At 41.2% G+C, this 22,467-nt stretch overlaps 1 pseudogene; it reads right to left on the reverse strand.

Moving 5' to 3' along the window:
- Positions 1-896: 896 nt before the first annotated feature.
- On the reverse strand, positions 897-18,036 carry LOC141318994 (uncharacterized; annotated as a pseudogene).
- Between the last annotated feature and the right edge of the window lie 4,431 nt (positions 18,037-22,467).

Consider the following 22,467-nt stretch of genomic DNA (forward strand, 5'->3'; position numbering starts at 1 on the left):
AAACTCGACATTATAACTTACTTTTCGCAGCATCAGTCGCACACGCACTCACAAGATCTCCCGGTTCTTATTTGTGAATCGCACTCGCTCTAAACAGCTCATTTGAATCAGTGAGTTGTCGACTCGAGAACAGCTGCAATTGGATCAGTCCAATTCGTGAATGAATTGTTTGGTGCAATTTGCGAAATGATTTAACAGGTTCATTGAAAAGAATCAGTTTGTTCATGAATCAGACAGTGCTTCTACGTCTCGGGGCACGTGATATATTATAAGGAGTAATGACATGTTTTATGAAATGTAGTTAAGTAAAAAGTATGATCTTATGCTTTAGAATGTAGTTAAGTAAAAGTAAAAGTTACTTAAAATAAAACTACTCCAGTAAAATACAGATACTTGAAAAATTTACTTAAGTGTCCATGTCCATCACTGCCGCCAGCTCCCGCTCTCCTCCCCTTTCAACGGAACGTCAGCACGCTGATGACGTCAGCCCACAGCTGACTGCAAAAAACAATTTGCAGCCCATGCATCACCACACTCCTAACCCCCTCCCCTACCCATCCCAGTCCAGCACAAACTTGTCTCCGCTAACAGTGCAAGCCCCAGCGCCAGCTATTCCCGCTCTCCTTCCGTCTTATTCTTCTGCCTCAGAAGCCACTCATAGTGTGAGTATGCCACTGCCTTTGGTACCAGCTATTCCCTCTCTCCTTCCCTCTGTTTTCCTCCACCCCAGGAATCACCCATAGCACGAGCATGCCTCCACTAATGGCGCCGTCTACATCACAATCTATTCCTCTCCTTCCCTCATTTTCTTCTGCCCCGGCTTTTTCGCATAAGGCCCATCAGCGTAGCAACCAAACATTTTAGGTAAAAAACACCTCATAATCCATCTTTCATCCTCACAGAATTCCCAGTTTCCGAGCATTAAGAGTCTCATCCCGCTCAAATAATTTTCTCTCCACTATCATGACATTGACCAAGTCATCACCCTGATCAAAGAAGCAGGTTGCAGTGCTTGGCTGGCCAAAGTTCACATTACCTCTGCCTTTAAAGTCATGCCCATCCACCCAGATGGCTGTAGAAGCAGCCCTAAATTCTTAGACACCCGTCAGAAGCAATTTGTTGAATCCTCTCCAATAATTACCATATATCTTATTTGATTCATCTTGCCCCCCGACTCCTTCCCAGCCGCACATCTCTCGACCCAAAAGCTTTTCCCCTCACCCAAGACAAAAGCGTAGGCCCTAGCACCTCCATCCAATTCTTTGGTATCAATTTGGATTCACAAAAATTTCAGGCATCATTACCAAAAGAAAAAAATTGATTAGACAATTCTGGTAGCCCCCACTCTCTCAATTACCCCTAGCTGTCCCAAACGCAAGCTGTTATCCATTTTAGGCCATCTGAATTTCACGATGCGCATCATCCCGCAAGGCCGCCCCTTCATCTCCCAGCTCTTCTCCCTTGCATCCTCCGCACACACTTTGGAAGACCAAATATTCCTAACTGATTCATGCCGCAACAAACTTATCCTATGCATAGCCTTCCTTAAGAATGGAATGGCTTATCCTTTTTCTACAACAACCTGCTTTTCTCACCAATTGATATACAGCTTTTTACCAACGCTGCCCCTTCCATCAGGTTTGGAGGTTTTCTCCAAGGCCATTGGCTCACCTCCACCTAACCTTCACCGGAGTTCTGACACTACATTTCCCAGCATCCCCGTACCTGGGACCCTGACTTCCGGTTCCGGGTCCTCCGGGTCATTTCCCCTTGTCGGCCATTTAAGAACTGTTTTGTGGGCATTTCCCTCGCAAAGTTTTGTTTAGTTATGCTAGCAATCCTGAGTGCTCTTTTCTCGGACTGCTATCCTGTTGCCAACTGGACTGTTTATCGTGTGTGTGAACGTTTGCCACCTGCCTATTACCGACCCTCGCTCGTTGCACGGATTACCCCCTTTGATCGCCGCCCGCCTCAACCTATTGCCTTGACTATCGATTCCCCTTCCTGTTTGTTTTCACCACACCAGTCTGCCGTTGTCGACTACTGTTTGTTTACTTTGTCTACGTCAAAAAAGCTGTTGCAAATGGATCCAAAGCCTGCGGATCAGTTTATGCCATCATCACACCTACTTCCAACCCCAGTTCCTCCCTATTCAGAGCTGATATTCCCATAAACCACTCTTTGAGACCTCTCCTAGAAGCTTATCTTAATTCCATCCTTCAAGCCATTTCGCCCAGGACCCTTAAGTCTTACCTAACAGCATGGAAATGTTTTAAAACATTCCACTCTGCTTACAACCTGTCGTTCCCCGATTTTTCACTGCTGTCTATTATCTCATTTATCTCTTACCTCAACATCATCAAAAACCTCCAAATTGGCTCAATGAAAGGGTACCTAAGCGGGACCCAATTTTTTCCATAAACATCTGTATGGCTCACCTTCATCCAATATAACCAATTCCCAGATGTCCCTACTAATCAAAGGCATCAAAAAAAAAAACATCCCACTCGCCCGGACACCCGCCAAATTATAACCCTAAAAAAATCTGAACAATTCCATCTCCACCCTCCGTAAAGGCTACCAGTCCATTCACACCACCCGTACCCTAGATGCAATGTTTATCCTGGCTTTCTGCGGTTTCAGGATTTTCGGGAGGAGCTCACACGGATAATTAACACAGCCAATTCATCATTAGTAATCACACTCCCTATCCAATCAGCACGAGAAATAACCGAAGCAGCCCTACCTTCTTCATCTCCCATTTTTCAGCACCCTTCCACCACCCAGTCTCCTCACCTTCAGCCCGAGGGCAGGAGAAGTGCCCCGGGCTCGGGAATTTCTGCCGAGCTTGGAACCCTCTCCCGGACAGCACACCAGATACGCCTAACCTTTCCCTTAATTTATGATCCGTAAGAGTGAACTTGAGAAAGACTAAATTAAAGGTTGTATCAGCAATTTCAAGCCTGAAACATAAAGTGTCAAATTCAGCTGACCTTTCTTCACGATCCGCTCGCTGCCTGCCACATAAATCAGCTGTAAAAAAAAAACGCGTCTCTCAGGTCAGCCTAGGGTCCGAGATATGCCAAAAAAACAAAACAATCTGTGCTACCAACCTTTCCACAGCAAAACAAACAGTGTTCCAACCAATCACCGTCAGGGGGTTGGTGTTGTGGACTTTCGCTCCGCCTCCATCACATCCCTGCACCAGTACGAAAGTCCACAACACCAACCATATAATGATTACAGCCTTCCACAAAGCCGCAATGTTGGTGGTAGAAGACAGAAAGTAACTGATGTGTGTAAATTAAATCCATGCACACTGATGTTGAAATGCTTGAATCAAAAAACAGTGTGTTTCCCCCTTCAATTCATGGCATACAAATGTGAAGTTCTTAAATCGTAGACAGAGCAAACACATTGTCAACAGTCCATATTCTTTGCACATTTATGCATTAAGCTCAGTCCAATACAATATAGCTAGTTGACATGGTAAAGTGTACTATGGACAAAACACATTGGTTTAAAATGTAAATTAGAATTTCTATCATTGTAGGAGTCCTATATATGATTCTTATTAGAATCCTTTAGGATTGTTTTGACAAGGGAACATTTTGCAGATTCTAAAAGGGGGATGTAAACTTTTGACCTCAGCTGTAACTGTGCATTCAACAATGTGGTTGCAGAGAAACAAAGAGGTGTGTATGTTTGTAGAGTAATTTACAACAGCTTTGATTGTGGCCAATCAAAATCAAGGACCGGAACTGTCCGTTCTAGACATTTTGCTTGAAACTCTGTCCATGGTAAGGGGATTTGTTAGGCTTCTCTTTATTGTGAATTTTCATGTGCCTGTCAAGGCTTCCTTTTTGACTGAAACTCTTTCCACACTGTTTGCATGTGTAAGGCTTCTCTCCAGTGTGACATCTCATGTGTCTGTTAAGGCATCTTTTTAGAGTGAAACTCTTTCCACACTGTTTGCATGTGTAAGGCTTCTCTCCAGTGTGAAATCTCATGTGTCTGTTAAGGTTTTCTCTTTCAGTGAAACTCTTTCCACACTGTTGGCATGTGTAAGGCTTCTATCCAGTGTGAAATCTCATGTGTCTGTTAAGGTTTGCTTTTTCAGTGAAACTCTTTCCACACTGTTTGCAGGTGTACGGCTTCTTTCCAGTGTGAACTCTCATGTGTCTGTTAAGGTCTCCTTTTTGATGGAAACTCTTTTCACACTGTTTGCATGTGTAAGGCTTCTCTCCAGTGTAATCTCATGTGTCTGTTAAGGTTTCCTTTATCAGTGAAACTCTTTCCACACTGTTTGCATGAGTAAGGCTTCTCTCCAGTGTGTAATCTCGTGTGTCTGTTAAGGTGTTCTTTTTCAGTGAAACTCTTTCCACACTGTTTGCATGTGTAAGGCTTCTCTCCAGTGTGAAATCTCATGTGTCTGTTAAGGTTTCCTTTATCAGTGAAACTCTTTCCACACTGTTTGCATGAGTAAGGCTTCTCTCCAGTGTGAAATTTTATGTGTCTGTTAAGGCTTCTTTTTTCAGTGAAACTCTTTCCACACTGTTGGCATGTGTAAGGCTTCTCTCCAGTGTGAATTATCATGTGACTTTTAAGGTGTGCTTGTTGTTTGAAACTCTTTTCACACTGTTTGCATGAATAAGGCTTCTCTCCAGTGTGAATTCTCATGTGTCTGGCAAGGCCTCCTTTTCCAGTGAAACTCTTTCCACACTGTTTGCATGTGTAAGGCTTCTCTCCAGTGTGAATTATCATGTGTCTGTTAAGGCTACATTTTTCAGTGAAATTCTTTCCACATTGTTTGCATGTGTAAGGCTTCTCTTCAGCGTGAATTATCACATGCTTTTTAAGGCGTCTTTGTTGTTTGAAACTCCTTCCACACTGACAGCAAGTGAAAATACTCCTAGTTCCTGTCTTTTGAGCACTTTTTTGTTTAGAAGTCTTTTCAGACTCAAAAGAACAAAAAGATTTTTCTCCAGAAACAAAATTATGAAGATTCTCAAACTGATCTTTCTCTTCAGTTTCATTCAGTAGTTCTCTCTACTTTTTTAGTGCTGTTAGGTCTAAGGTGGAAAAACAAAGAGATAAAAGTTAACCCCAGTTTAACGGCACAAAGCAATTAACATCACAACATGTAATGCATGTATGCTAGATCCTATTCCAGGGTCTCCAAACCTGATCCTGGTTGGCCAGTACCCTACAGAGATTAAGTTGGCTGTTATACATTTAATTAAATCTAGAAAATCTATATAGACTGATCTCAATTATTATATACTATTTTTATGTCTCCTAGGGGATAAAATTCAACAAATTTAGAGAGAGACTAGGAAAAAAGAAACTCCCCACTTAACCATCAGATGAAAAATTCATTACAAAATAATTCCTCCTGAGGTTTTATTAAGGGGGCAATTGTGTTAGCCAATCATAAAAGTTGGCTGTTACACTTGACCTTTCAAATGGAAAACACCAAAACAGACTGTCAGAGGATGAGAAATAGTGGAAAACTGTCATCTCAAATCAAATCTCTCAAAAATCTTATTTAAAAAATGTAAAATCACTCAATTTTAAATGTTTATGTAAAAAACATTAGTAATATTATAATTACATCTCTAGAAACATAATATTAAATTAAATTAAACATGCAGCCGGAGCACTGGGAAACTCTGGCAACTAATGCTGCTAAACTAACCTGGTCCGGGACTTTCGGTTTGGTAATGCGGTGGTGAGACGCACGGTGTCTGCGCTCCGCGTTATTTCATTTAATATCTTAAGAATACACCTTATTTGATCAGCACATCAAACTTGTTGCACCTCATTTTTATTTTTGAAAGTCTACGCCGTCGGAATTTTCATTTAAAATGAGCAAGTCTACGGGGACAGGCGGTAAACAACAAGCTCACCATGATCGGGCCTGTCAAGAAAGCAGAAAAATGGCGGATAACGAATCCACATCTTCGCAGCTTACAATCGAATCCCTAGTTAAGGAGCTTGAAAGATTCAGAAAAGAGATGGGGAATTCGTTGCACTTTTAAACACTTCTCTGGAAACAATTCGGTCTTCAGCACAGGCAGCGACGATCAACGAGATGGAAGCGGGCCTTTCAGAACACAGTGACCGAATAACTTAGCTTGAGCATGATGTAAAAGCTCTTCAGTTAAAACTGATAAACACCGAAAAGGAAAACACAGGCTCTTAAAGCTAATATAGAAGATTTGATATCTCGCTCGAAGTGGCAAAATGTACGACTTGTAGGTTTACCGGAGGACATTGAAGGAAAGAACCCAAGGGAGTATGTGTCTAACCTGCTTTCCGAGATTCTTGGCGATTGCCTAGCAGAACCACACGAGCTGGATCATGTCCACCACAGTCTCCAACCTAAACCTCGCGCAGACGAACCCCCACGGCTGTTGATAATCAGATTTCACCAATACATCATTAAGGAAACTGTCATGAGATAGTCTAAATCCCAAAAGGACATTTCCTACAAAGGCCACAAGATCAAGATGTTCAAGGACTTCAGCATAGGGTTTGCGAGGACACGAGCAGCGTTTAACAAGATCAAGAGCCTACTTTACAAGCAAGGAGTACGATTTGGAATGCTGTACACGGCTCACCTTCGAGTGAGCTATAATGGCGCGGAACGGTTCTTTGATTCTTCTGAGGCAGTGGATTCGTTTTCCCAAAAGAACTTTCCTAACTGACTTTGGCAATAATGGACTAATGTGCATTTCCATGATGAGCAGGTGAATTCTGCAGGTTTAAGCTGCGGTTTTATACTGGGCCGTCAGTTAACGTCCAAAATACGTAGACTTTTGAATGTAATCTTTACTCCATCCCGGTCTTCAAGACCAGAAATGGTTATCTCTCTCGATGCAGAGAAGGCCTTTGACCTGGTGGAGTGGGATTACTTATTCATGGTTTTACAAAAATCTGGATTCAGATCTAAATTCATCTCATGGATTCGTTAACTATATTCCACTCATTCAGCTTGCGTGAAAACAAACTCTGAAAAGTACCCTTATTTCTCGCTTTCTCGTGGCACCCGTCAAGGGTGTCCACTCTCACCTCTCCTTTTTGCTTTGGCTATAGAGCCTCTCTCTATAGCCTTTAAATCGTCTTCAGTGTGTTCAGGTATTTGTAGAGGGGGAACTTACAGACGGTGTGTTCCTCCCTGCCAACGCTTCATTGTTGGTGGGGATACACACAGTCTGTTTGTGGTCTGCTTGAGAGCGGAGCATGCACAGTCAGCCCTCGAGGGGTGAACGTCTTATGCTGCGTCTGCATCTGATTGGTTGCAGACTACGTTCAGAGCGTGCTTCGCCAATGGCGTTCCCCATAGCGTTCGACGCAGCGTCTTGTTCCCTCAGGGAACCAGGGTTACATACGTAACCTGAGACGTTCCCTGAGATAGAGAACGATCATCCTCTAGGGGGCGCTAAGGGGAACAATGTTATCTCTATCCTAGGTAGCAGATGGTCATAAGGTATCTGTGATGATACCTAAGTGTAGTTGGGCCCAAGGAGACCGGGGTTTTAAATCAACTCAAAAATGGAAACAACGTCTAGCACGTAACTTATACCATACAGGATTTTAGAAACGTGCACAAACACTTGCTATGCACTTATCACCCTTGCGGATTTTAGAAAGTGCCCAGAGACTAGTGTGCACACTTACCATAACATGGATTTGAAAAAGGTGTGCTAGAGAGGTCACACTCGACAGGGTTCCAGATGCTTGTCACATGACGGGAAATACTAGGGTCAACCCTCACTGTGAGGGGAGCAATGCTGCACTCAATCAGCATAGGCAGTTTGGAATTTGCTAATCGACTGACGGTATTGCCATGGAGCTAGACTTGACCATCTTTCTAATAGCGGATATAGAGGAGGACAGGCCCTTAACCTAGAGAGACAGCGAGGAACTCCTGACCCGTCAAGAGGTGGCACTCTATAAGTGAACTTTCTGCAGAATGAGGAGCATGACATCATCCACAAGGCTTGAGAAGCGGGAATCAACCTGGAGATCAGAAAGGACAGGCTCCTAACCATGAGATACAGGGAAGAAAACCTAACTTGCCAGGGGGTGGTGCTCTAAGGGGACCCTTCTGCAAAATGGGGAGCATTACATCATCCACAAGGCTTGAGAAGTGGGAATCAACCTGGACATCAGAAAGGACAGGCTCCTAACCCTGAGGGACAGGGAGGAAAACCTGACCCACTAAGAGACGGCTCTCTATGAGGGACCCTTCCCGGAAAGGGGAGCACACCCTATCCAGCAACCCTTCGCTCATATAGCTGCATAGAAACGGCAATCTCCCCTGCCCTCAGACTGAAGGGGGTACTTCCAAGGGGATTAGCCTTAACCAACCCTAAGTGGACTATGCTTCTGCCTCAACAGAAGCACAGGCTCCGCTCTGGCCAAATCCACAGAATCTGCAAGAGCAAGAAGTCTGAGAAACTGGCACTCGCTGAAGACTTAACCTGAAAGACACAAGCTTAGCATAGTAAACAGGCCCCAAACAACAGTTAATAGCTAGACTAGGCTTGCCACGATAGACGGTGTTGACGGTTTTAAGACGCAACACCGGTGACATCACTTTTCCACCGTGACACCGTCTCCACTTTTTTTTTTTTCTTTTTTTTTTTAAGTATTCGTTTTTTATTAAATATTTATTTGAATTGAATGGAAAATATCATTCTAAATAATGTACTTAAGACGAGAGCATGCAATATAATTAAAAACTGAACATAGCTACAATGCGTCATATTTCATTTATCACGTGAGGAGTTTGCGCTTATAATAAACAGCGTAAAAGTTAAGCATGTTTGTCCAAGGCCCGGGGCACTCCCCCTGCCCAGGGAGAGGGATGTTGAAAACAAGAGATGATGAAGGTAAGACTGCTTGGATATTTAAAGGGATTCTCTTGTAGTGCTTGGATACGGAGTGAGATTGCTGATGGTGAATTGGCCGTGTTAATTATCTGTGCGAGGAGTCGAATTTACAGAAACAGAATGGCGGACGATTTAGTGTCCAAAAGCACCTTTTTGGCAATATTTTGGGTTCAAAGTTTTTTTTTATTTTTATTTTGTAGTTTCGTTGTCGTCCATTAAAACAATTGACGCCGAATTGCCAAATCCCGCAAAAGTGAAAGTATAATACGCACGCTATTTAAAAGCAGAAAAAAAAGAGCAAACCCCCACCCCCACGGTGATACCGGTATTACCGGTGTTGTCACGTGCCAATTAACCGGTGGGGAAATTTCCTCATCGTCACAACCCTAAGCTAGACAATAGCTAAGTATATGGATCATACTCACTTAGATGGTATGAGGTCAGGGTATTCCCACAGGAGCTAAATACAATCTGCCCATGCGACAGATTTTGCCAGGAATCAAGCAAAAACAGAGCCGCTGCCGTCACGAATGCATTGTTAATACCATGAAAGGGTGAACACACTTATGCAAAATCGGGAGAACAGTAAAGACTCACCTCCCTTCTTTGCGGATGCATCAGGAAGAGCACATTAATTCCCTCGAGAGCTGAAAACACTGCTACTCACCACACTCACATACCCTGCAAGCTCGTGAAAACAGCTATGAGTAGCGTGCCTCTCGCAAGAAATAAGCAATGAATGCAACGATTGCATTTCACTCCCTCGAGAGCTGATTTTGCTTACTCCTCACCACATACACAGCTCGAGCCATATGAAAGCTGCGGGTATCAGAGCGTGCCTTTTTCACAAGAAACAAGGAATGAATGCAATGATCACAAACTCAATTCTCTGCATAACAAACTCCCTCGGGAGCAGAAAACGTTGACTCTTCACCACACGTCACAGGAGTCATTATTTCAAAACCTCAGGTGAGAGAACATGCCCTCAGACAAAAAGTGAGTGAATATGAAGAAAAGGATGTTGTGTCCTATCGGTGCCCCTTTGTACTGGGCGTGCCGGTGGTGACATCATAAGCTGTCGCCGGCCATTGTCGTTTTTGTATGTATTCTTCAGACACGAGTCACACTGATGGCGTTCCCCATAGGGCCCCCTAGAGGATGCGGTTCGAAGTTCCCTCGAGAGGGAATATTGTAGTATATATGCCAGATAAGTATGTAGCGCTGTAATTCTGCCACAGAGATTCACTTAAAAACAGAATGGACAATTTTGGCTATGCACATAAACCTTGCACGCGGTATACTTATTAAAAAAAAAAAAAACATTTATTAATGTGTTTGTTACTTAATAAAAAGACAATCATTGAGTGCTTGTTCATGTTTTTGTTACGTGATGTAGCAGTGTCTGACTAGAAGCGTTGACTGATGACATTTAAAAAAACAATAACTCACACAACATGTTTCTGTATTGAAGAGAGTTTCTTAAATCAGTCTCTATGTACAGTCTGTTTTTAAAATTTTAAAACAAAAAGGTTATTTCAATTGTATGCGGATTCATTTAGATGTAGCTTTAGAGTCCACTGGCTGTTTTATTTGCTTATCAAATGTGACCCTGGGCCACAAATCCAGTCTTAAGTCGCTGGGGTATATTTGTAACAATAGCCAAAAATACATTGTATGGGTCAAAATTATTGATTTTTCTTTTATGCCAAAAATCATAAGGAAATTAAGTAAAGATCATGTTCCATGAAGATTTTTTTGTAAAATCCCTACTATAAATATTAGGGATGCACCGGTTGACCGGCCATAAATCGAAACCGGCCGGTTTTTGCATCTAACGCGTGATCGACAACCGGACGGTTTTCGTTTTTATCCCGGCCGGTTTTTTTCCGGAAGTGTGCACGAGGGCCGTGGCATTCGATTCATTCAGAAACATAATTCATACACATCTTGAATCATTCATTCATTCACAAAGAGCCGCTTTCCTGTGCTCGCTGAAGTTGCGCGAGCGCACCTGTCCACGCCCTGCACAAGCGTGGACAGCGAACGTTAGTTCAGCTCAGCTTCTCACGTGATAGATGAAAAAAGACACAGACTCACTTGTGACAAAGCTGAGATGCTTCTTTTTTTGTTAAAAAAAAAACAAGCATTTACTTTTGAAAAGCCAAAAATAAAGGTCTGTTCTGTTAAGAATGATTATTATTATTTTACATTAAAATGCCTGTTGGATTACTTTTTTTACTTTACTAAAAGCACATGTTTTACTTATTAAACTGTATTTATTATTATTTTTTTTTTCAGATGTCAGATGCTATTGTTTCAATAGCCAAAGCCAGTTTGCCCTGTTAAATACTAAATAAACATGTTGTTTATGTTGTTTACTTGGATAACTTCTTGTTTTTTTAAAAAATCGGAAATCGGTATCGGAACCGGCCAGCTTGCTTGTAAAAAATCGGTATCGGAATCGGCCATGAAAAACCATGATCGGTGCATCCCTAATAAATATATCAAAATGTAATTTTTGATTAGTAATATGCATTGTTAAGAACTTAATTTGGAGAACTTTGAAGGTGATTTTCTCAGTATTTAATTTTTTTTGCCCCCTCAGATTCCAGATTTTCAAATATATGTATCTTGGCCAAATATTGTCCTATCCTATCAAACCATATGTCAATAGAAAGCTTATTTATTGAGCTTGAATATGATGTATACATCTCAGTTTTGTAAAATTTAACCTTATGACTGATTTTGTGGTCCAGGATCACAAATAGCTTTAAATGAACAAATGTAGATGGCATGCAGTAGCCAAATGTAACCACTCACATTTCAAGATTTGCTTTGTGCATAATAAGTAATTTTCTTAGATACTTTTGCATAATTAGCCTAAGTGCTAGAAATCAATGGTTTAATATTCTCAGCTGCACTTGAAGGCAGTGTTAGTAGCCTATTTGTCATGTGATCTCAACACTTCTGTTGAATGTCTCAATATTTCTACACCTGTGTGACATTATTCATAAATATTCATTTCAGGTTTGAGAATGAAAACCAACCTGTTTGTTTCTCAGTATCTTCATGTTTGACTCTGAATATTTCTTCAATGTTCACGTCTTCACTCTCCTCTTTAATAAACGCCATCTTTGTTTGTTCTTCAATATCTTCACGTTTGATGAATGTTTCTTCAATCTTCACTCTCCTCTTTAATAAACTCCATCTTTATAATAGTGTGTCACGAGGATCTCAGCTGCTCCACCAGTTTTTCTGTGTTTGTACACTTTGTCCTGTTTAAGATGTGAACAATTAACAGAAAGAAAATCAATGCAAACTAAATCTCTGTGTGCATCTCAATCAGAGCTATTTCACTGAAAGGGTGTGGGTAAGAGTGAGAGTTAATGGCCTGATTATTGCTCAACACTGAAATTTTACCAGTAAATAATAACTGTACTTACCATTTAGTTTTAATTAAGATTAAATATTTAGTAATTAAATTGCGTTTAATATATTACATTTAGACAAAGAAAATGCTATTGTTTGTGAAAGTTCATTACATACGTTTGTTTCTGTTGTTCTCGTTGTATTTCCAGTGTTTTGAGCAGCAGATGTCGTCAGTGTGCGGCGATTCCAGTGATTCAAAAAGTGAATCATTTGTGAAGCAAGTGATTCAGTTGAACTGTATTTTTGAAAAGATCCGTTTGTCCATCACTGAATAAATCCGTGTTTATCATCTGATTCACTAAATACGGACCGAAATGAGACGCACGTCTTCTGTTACTCGTGTAACAGAATGATCAATTACCTTTACAATGTTTGTAAAAACTATAAAGCAGACTGACCGCGTTGTATCAATTTAAACACTTTAAATGAATAAAACCACAAACCTTTCTTCAGCTCAAACAGACGCAGGAGCGAGGCGCAGATCTATGACGTCACATCACCATCTCAAAATAAAAGTCCTGTTCACGCGCTGATGTGTCTAAAAAAAGTGCACAGGTATGTACATAAAGAACATTCAAATAATAAAACATCCCAGAGAATTGTTCTTAGAGAAATACATACTGAAATGATGTTTAATGGTGTGCTAAAAAATCTCCTCCAACTAAAGTATATACACACACATTTTGTGGAGATTTAAGTTGGAGAATAATCTAAAAACTGAAAATCTGAAGGAATATTAGCTGTGGGTATACCACTGTTTTCCTAACTTGTTTGAAAAAATAACCAATGCATTTCAATGAAAACCTTTGTTTAGTGGAAAACTGTAAAATATTACTCTTACCATTTCTACTATACAAAAATACTCAGGATTTCATTCCCATTGTTACAGCTTTTTATTATTACTTGTTTTTTATTGCATTATTTATATCATGGGAAAGCCATCATTTTTTACTCCACATTCACATTTTCTATAATGTGAATACATACATTATATATAATAAAAAATGTTTTTTGTAACATATTTAGACACATGTTCTATAAACTCAAATAGTCGGTACAATGACACTAAAAGCTCTGCAATGATGCTTATTTTAAACACAGAGTTGATTCTGCACTAATTATATCTAATATTTCATTCTTTTTAAAAACATAGTACATTTAATTATGTCCCTGCGAAACACAGAATATTCTGTTATTTATTATAGAATTTTCTGGGTTCACACATTTTCACTGTTTTATGCTAGTTACGCATCTCCGCAGGTGAGGAAATGAGCAATTGCTTATGTAAGCAGATGCATTTAGAAGATAATGCAATCTCAGGCCTTGACATTTCAGCCGTTTGAAGTTGTGGTGTGATGCTGATGTGAACCCATTAGACGGCGGGAGGCATCTTCACAACCAGGAAATCTCTGCTGGCCCTGAAGTTGGTTAGAGGGCGGATGGTGAAAACGTGTTTTCAAAAGCACTTAACGACGACGAGTGCAGTTGGCTTTCTTAAATTTGAGGTACACTGCCCCTGTGTTAGCTGCTGACATCTCTGCCATGTCTGAAGAAAGCCAAGCAACCTTCTTTGACAACTGGTGTCCAGTTAAATAACAAATAGCAGAGATCATTGTTGGAAGTTGCCGGTATTGTAAAAATACCTACTTCCCCCCAGCTCGTTTATTCGCCCTTTAAATAAAACAGCTCGAGTCCGCGTCAAAGTTTAAAGCCAATTTAATAGTAAAGTCAAAGAGTGCTCAGCTCAGGATTCCAGAACAGCCAATATCAAATCTGACATTCTGGGCAGTCCAGGAATGTCTCACAAAACTAAATGCAAGTATTTATATTCTGGATCTGCAGGTCTCTCCTCCTGATATCGTTCGACCATTCTCCTCCAATCAGGGCCTGTTATCGCCAACCGCTCCTGCACAGAAAAGAAAATACAGCCCCATCCCATTCTTCTTCTTAGAGTGACCAAAAGTCTAGTCTAAAGTGACCTTCAAATTGCTACTACTTTTGCAGGGCTTCTTTTCTCCTACGTGCCTGTAAACAAAGGTTTCTCAGAAATGACATAAATGTAGAGAGTTCGCAACTACACGCACACATTTTACTAAACAGATTGTTACACAGTGTCTTCTTTGTCTTTTTCATTAAGCACAGAACATTTCGTCTTCTCATAAGCACAGAACATCCAAAACACAAATTTAAAAGCATTTAGAAAAAGTATTTTCTACAACCCAGATAGCAAGAACTTTTGGGCCAAATGTGGCTGAAAGCTGTCACGTTTGGCCTAGGTATGGCATGGCTGAGCACATATGGGCCAAACTTGTACCATATATGTTTTGCCATGGCTTTAGAATTAGAGGGAATTTTCATTTGGGTGACTTTTTGTATTAAGGTATATGGCCCATATGACAGTACACAGAGAAGAGCCATATTTGGCTAGGCTATGGCACATCCTGAAATATGTTAACATATGGTTAACATTTGGCTTTCACTTGGAAAAACACACATAACCTGCTAAAGTCATGTGTGGCTGGTTTGTGGTAGTCCAAATGTCAGCCCATTCATTCATTCTTCCTGTATTCCTATTGGTGGATTACTGAAAATTTGAAAATATATGTCCGTTATTTCCCGCTCTGCTCCTGAGTCTACAACAGCCTTTGCCCAGACACACTCTTATTCAGGTAAGTGCAGTTTTGGTGTTTTAAATGTTTTCTAGGGATGTAATGGTACGCTTATTTGTACAGAAAAAATTGTGCGCCTAGGTATGTGTACCAAACAAACACAGTTTCGTTTTGCCCACGATCATGTGCTGAATTCATATGCGTGAATAAAACGTCAACATACCTGCTGTCTAGAAATCATGATAAGATTTGGGTTTTGTTATTTTCGATAAGTCTCATCTTTAAAATTATGTCTATTATATCAGAACATTTAAACGATAAATGCCTTTTTGACGCTCTTTGATGTTACGTGACAGACCGCTGTAAGTAATGTTACAAGCGGAGAGCGCATGAATGCGATCATCCGTTCTCCTTTCTAAGTTATAACGTGATTTAAAAACTAACAAATCTTTCGTCTCACGTAATCTCAATTAGTTTGAATACCGTCGAAAAATGCTAATAAAACAGGATTATCTTTACCACCAGCGAGCACTCATGTCATGGCTTGTTTTAATATTCAAATAATATCTAATACTCATTATGATATGCTAATAATCTTTTTTCTCTCCTTTTTCCTGACAGATTGTGAAAGAAAGGCTGGTGAGACTTACTAAAAGTATCCATTTTTGTACATTTATTTACTCATTTGACATTTACACCACATTTTATGTTCTGTATTGTACTTCTGTTATTAAAATTGTATTATTTTAAAAATGTCTGTGAATCAATTTTGTGTTTAATACGTGTTTAAGATTTACTGTGTAATTGGTATTTTAAATAAATAATAGGTGTGGCATAAATATGGTTAAATTATGGCTTTTGATCTATCAGCCACATGTGGTCCACATAGGGGCCATTGCCCTTTACAGAACTCAGCCATATAAGAATACCACATAAGATCCATATAACAGCCACATCTGTTTTCATGATTTGGCTCATTTTAGGTTGGGTTATGGCACTGTTTTGGTTCGGTTCTGGGTAAAAAGATGTGGACCAGTTTTGGGCCGGGGAACCTAAACTTATCTGGGCCACACTTTAGCTGTTGGTATGGGCCAGATCCGACCCAGAGGAAATTTGCTGACTGGGAATTCCCTCTCTTGATTCTGAAAGATATCACACTTCTTCATCCTCATCATCATATGCACCCTCATCTGTCAGCAAAGGCATCTGGTTCGGGGGAGGCTCTCTTTTCTCCTAACCAGGTTGCTCTCAACCTGCTTCCACCTGTTTCCATTCAAAGTTAAAGGCACAGCCATCCTCACCATAGGGCACAATCCTTCTGTTATTTCTGTTGGCCTAACTATCATCACACCTGTACCACATGCACAATACAGACCTGCTCTAGCCCATGACCCCACCATTTCCTGCCCCCTCTGGTGGATTACTGTGCACCATGACACTCTGAAGTTCCCTACTATTAGCTTACCGTTTCCAGAGGAAGTGAAATTGAAACAGGTAAAATTTCCCTCTCTTACCTTGTGTGCAGCCCCTACAGAAGTGATATTAGTTGTAACAGGATAGATTTTGCTCAGTTCAGAACAGTTCTTTGGTTCTGCCATTTTTGTCATGTTCAATATACAGTCCTAACCCCATTTGTCTTCAGGATGTAACGGAGCTGGTTCAGTATTAAGTTCAGATCTAGCCACAGCACAAGCCAGGCAACCACTCAGTTTCAATTCAGCTGCACTCCCATGTAACCAATCAATCCATAAATTTGTCTCTTTATACCCTGTTTCCATTGTAACTATATCATGAGGGGTGATATTTCTGTAATCAGTACTCCTAATCACTTTACCTAGTTTTGTGAGATCCCTGACCATCGGGACTGCAGTTGTGGTGTTTTCGCTCTCTACCAGTTTTCGTATAAGTCCTAATGGGTCCTTTCCTGACACATCTACTCCCAATGTTATAAATGTTTCCACCCTGTCTGGCCCATCAAATCTCGCACAAGGGGGTTGTTTTCTTTCAATTGGGTCCAAATGGGCACTCATATACAACAGAACCCTGCACTGTTGGTTTTGTTTTTTGGAACAGTACCCCACTCACACTAGCCCCTTGCTCACTGACATCCAAATGGAATGTTACAGAATAATCTAGGGTCTGCAGTTCAGCAGGTTTGGCCAAATCAGTTTTTAGTGTTATAGATTCCTGTTCTGCCTCAAAAGTCCATTTTAAGACACTCCTAGCATTTTTCATCCCTGCCTCTTTCTGAAATTCTTCCATATATACTTCATCTCCCTCCCTGTCATATTATACAGTGCAATGCAACGGATCAACCGGGGCTGACAGTGAAAATTTTGAGGACATCCATGAAGTCCATTCTTGTACAATTTTAGTAACGTCTGGCATGTCTGGTGCAGTTAGCAATAACCAATAAAATATCTGCCCCTTTTTCCACCACCTTTTCTAGAACCCATTGTCCTGTGTCCCCTTGTACCAGCCCCCCTCCAGTGGAGCAATTATAAATTGTGCTATCTGGAAATCTTATATAGATCCCATCTGGACTACAAAAAAAAAAAAAAAAAAAAATCTTACCCCCAATTTCACTAAAATGTCTCTCCCCAACAAGGGTGATGGTGCACCTGTGGAGTACAAGAATAAGCTTAGTTAGTGGCCACCTTTCTGACTCCCCAGAGAACCCTCGCACTCTCACTGTGTCAGATGAAAGTGTTTCTTCCTCCAGCGTGCCCCCTGTAACAGTGGAGAAAGTAGCCCCAGTGTCCACTAGGGCTGTTATAGGCTTATTATTTTCAGCACCTGTAGGTAGGGTTCAACCTTTGCCCCCCTGCTGGTTCTCTGTTGACCTCGTCAGTAAACTCTGCATCACCTGCCTGGTCCCAGACTGGGCATTGACCGGGCACCTGTTGGTTGGCAGGCCATGAGAGTGCATTTGGGACAGCTCCCCCTCTCCTTGGAGCCCCTCCTCCGAAGGGAGCCCGTCCCCCTGCAGGAGGTTGTCCCTTCCGTGGGCATTCGCCCTTCCAGTGACTCAAGTCTCCACAAATGAAACGACCCCCCGATGGTGGAGCAGACAGACCCCTTCCCTTATCATTTTTCATATTCATACCCCTTTTTAATCCCCTGCCCCTGTTGGTGGGAGGCCAATCTGTGTATGGATCATAGGGATCATATTGTTGACTGACACCAGTCTGCCAATAGGGCTGTGGTGCTGCAAGCTGTAGAAACTGGGGTAGAGGAGCACTCTGGCTGGTTTGCTCTTGCACTTACATTTGCTGCACTTCCTTCCCTTTCTTCTTAGATTTGTCTTTTTCTGCTTCTATCTGTATCTTTAACAATTGAGTTTTCAGTTTGTCTATTTCTGTCTCTTCCTTTCCTGCTTTCTCTACAGCTCTATCAACATGATGTACAAAATGTCTCACCCACGTGTCACTGTCTCCCCCTGCCATTTCCGGACTGTTTTCTATGCTAGAAGCATCAGCTTGTGGGACCCCTTTTATTACAGCCTGTCTGTAAAATTCTTGACATAGTTTACTAGAATCAGGGTTTTCTCCAGTCTGCTCCTCCCACTCCCCCTCACATCTATGCAAATAGGCAGCTGCTGATTCACCAGCTTTTAGTTTGAATTTTATACTTTGGTAGGTTATTGCTGGAGTGGGGAACATCTGACCTAGGGCTTTACTCAGTCTATTTAAGTATCCATTTAATGGTTCTTCATTATCTGCATCATCCATCAAGGCTTCTCTCTCTATCTGCTCCATCTTAGTTCTAGTCATTATTGCTCCCAATAATGCTCTCATGTCACCCACTGCCAAAGTGACCCTGTGAGTTAACAATGCAACCTTATTTAGCCATTTCTGTCCTCCCCTGGGTAGTTCTGGTAACTTCAGCAAAACTGCGTTCATATCTGAGTGCCCCCAAGGTTTATATTCTTGTTGTTGTCCCACCTGCATTAAAGGGAACATCCCTGGTCCACCCCCTCCCACTATTCCCTCCCACTATTAGTGGTCTCCTAAAACCCATCTCTGCTCAGTACAATTATTTGTATGCCCCCGTCTGCGAATACACTTTCAATTATTTCCTTGACTTTTGTGTAGTCCAACCAGTCTAACCCGCAGCCTAGTTTTGGTATAGCCATTACCTGTACTTTGTTTTTCTTGCACAGCTCTTTGAGCTCTTCTAGGTTATCTCTTAAGTGTTTGTACGTGGGCAGGTCCCTGCACCACCACTTAGTAACTAAATGAAATATCTGTTTTTTTTTTTTCATGTGGTTAGAATGCACTGACCCGGGGTGCTAATATGTTTCTGCAACTGCTCTACCCCATATTTGTCTCTTATTTGCTTTGCTACACCTGCCCCTAGTGCATAGTCAGCGCTAATGCAATGTGCAATTGGAATGTCTTCGCTAATTTTTAGCAAATCTCCCACCCTCTCTAGAACAGTAATTTTGTGTCCCTGTGTTGGCTTCTGAGGGTTAAGCTGATTCTTCTGCTGTGTCCTTTTCTGCTTCCTGTTCTCCCTCTCTTTGACCTGCTCGCAAGTCAACTCTGGTAGCCTGCAGCGACCTGGAAGGAGGATCACAATTCACACAAGATGACAAATGATACCAAGTTTTTCCCTTACCCGCCAGTCGAACACAATGTGAGGTCCTTGCAGTGACCTTCATGGGCTCTGACCATCTAGGAGACAGCCATTTTCTTTTCATCAATTTCAGTCTTACCCACTGATTCTGGGGGCTCCAGTCACCTGCTGCCAGTCCTGTGAAAAGGTGGGGTTCTGGGGAGATAATATGTTAATAACCGCCCCTACTTTGTCATAGTAGTCCCCAGGTGGCAACAGGCCAGCTTCCTTACTGAAAGGGGCCCAAAGCCCACTAAATTGTCGCCCCTTTAACAGCACAAAAGGTGTTAAACCAGTTGTGCTATTAATAGTGCAACGTACAGACATCAAACCAGTTGAAATAACAGTAAGCCAATTCGTCCCTGTATCAGAACATATTTCAGCCAATTTTTGTTTCAAAGTCAAATTCATACGCTTTGTCATGTCTTTCTCTCCCCTGTGGCACATGCTGTCAGCTTCTGACAGTACCGAGACCGCCGTTGAAGCTGGCAGCACCAGTTTGCCATTTGGACCCTCCAAATTCCCTTCCCATCACTCACTGCTCCCAAGTTTAACCAGGATATGCGTTCTTCAGGAGACGCAGTCAATTGTTGTAATTTTACATATCGGACAGTAATTTCGGGAGCTAAAGAAGTCAATTTGTCACTGGTTGTTGGAAGCATTTGACTGTCAGTATAACCAGCAGCCCCTTTAGCTGCTGCATCAGCTGCAGCGTTACCCAACGCTACAAAGTCCCACCCCCCTGTGTGCTCCGCACACTTTTTGATAGCCAATTCATTTGGAAAATATATGGCCTGCAATAGCTCAGTGGCTGCTTGGGCATGTTTAATCTGCTTCCCTGTTGACGTTACTAAACCACATCTTGCCCACCCTGGCAGCTCAGTAAGTGCTGCTGATACTGCATATGCTGAGTCATAATAAATGTTGACCCTCTGGCCTATTGCCATTTGTAGAGCACATATCAACGCCCGCAATTCAGCTCTTTGTGCTGAGGGGTGGTCAATCATGCCTTCACTTATGCTAGCCATGCGTGACCAACACCCTAATAATTCTTTTTGCCTTCCCTTAATCTCTTTTGGCTCTGTTTGGGCCATCCCTTGTGACTGTTTTTTTTGTAATCAAGGGTTACAACATTCCCCATGTTATTATCTTTTAATTAAAACTAATGCTTATTAAAATCATTTACAAGGCTTAATTAAAAACATTAAACTGTTGCCTTTGCAACAAAATGAAATAAATCAGAAATTACTCAGTATGTATTTTATTTAGTTATCTATTTATTTACTTATTTATTTATTGTTTGTTGTATTTATTTTAACTTACTTTAACATTCATTCATTGAAACCTGATACTGGTAAAGTATTTACTAATATTTATTCATGTTTCTTCTAATGGATCACACTTCTCACAGTCCTCTCTATGCCCTAATTGTCTACACACCCAACACCTAGGAACGTTCTTAACTCTTTTTCTACTAGTAGGAAATATCAGTTCTAACACCATCTGCTAATTAGGATCTCTCCATTCATACATTCACTTTCAAATTTTATTTTCTTTCATACAGTCCCTTTATCACAGGGCTCATCAATTTCCCCCTCCTCTCCGAGCCGTAAGAATGCTGCGTCCGTTCCTACCAGGTCACACTTAAGTGACGGTCCAGAGAAGGTGCGCAGCACTCCAACCTCCCAGATACGGAGTAGTTCACACTCACACACACTTTCAGAGATCGTTCAGTACACAGACACTTTTACACATTAACCACGCCGGGATTTTACAGGATTTCTTATGAGTTTTTATAAAATTACTTTAACCAAGCCTGGTCAAGTCAATCCTAACCTTGCCAGGATTTGACAACGACCTTTTAACCTTTTACAATATCCTTTTAAACTGATCTGATTCTTTTTGTATAAAATTACCTTTACATTGGTGTTCAATCCACTCTCAACCTTAAAATTTTGAATATTTCCAATTTTGCAGTACTTTTATGAAAAAGGTGACTGCTTACCTTGTTTTAGATGCTCTGCAGAGAGGATGGAGACTGGACCGTTCCCCAACGCCCGTCAGCGTCGTGGCGAATCGGTACCAGTTAATTCAAATGCTACAATTCTCTTTATGTATTCTCTATCATATGTTAACTGTATCTACAATCACCTGATATAAACTACACACATACACACTTGTTTCACTTCACACAACGCATATGCCACATACACTTGATCTCAAATTTAGGAGGTTCTTAAGAAAATCAACCTTATTAGGCTCCGACCCCGCCGGGTTTTACGATGTTTCTTTCACCTTTCTACCAATATGTCAGGGAATCCTTAGGAAAACTTAACCTCGGCGGGCATACCTTTACAAGTTTTCTGTCACCTCCTAATTTATTTTATTGGACACCTTCAAAGTCAAAAGAAAATTCAACCTCGCCGGGAAACGTTTTAACGAATTTTCTGTTATGTCCTTTCTAATTTGTTGGAAATCCTTGGGAAAACTCAACCTCACCGGGAAAGCTTTTGTTTTAGGAGTTTTCTTTCATTTCCTAATTTAATTTCTTTATTTGAGATCACTAGATATCCTTTACCTTATTTCACTTTCTTACTCTTTGAGTTTACCCAATTTTATACAAAACGCAAAACTGATATTCACTTCCTATTCAACTCTTCAATTTAGTAGTAGCCAAACTGCAGTTTTTTATGAAAAAGGTAACTGCTTACCTGTTATTTATTTCTCTGCGCAGAGGAGTTGAAATGGAGATGTCCTTCAGTTTCTGATTCCTCGTCTCGGGCGAATCCGGGTGCCCCCTCCAATTGTTGGAAGTTACTGGTATTCTAAGAATACCTACTTCCCCCCAGTCCGTTTATCCGCCCTTTAAATAAAACAGTTCGAGTCCGCGTTAAAATCAAAGTTAAGATCAA

This window comes from Garra rufa, chromosome 1 (assembly GCF_049309525.1).
Source record: "Garra rufa chromosome 1, GarRuf1.0, whole genome shotgun sequence".
NCBI classification, from domain to species: Eukaryota; Metazoa; Chordata; class Actinopteri; order Cypriniformes; family Cyprinidae; genus Garra; species Garra rufa.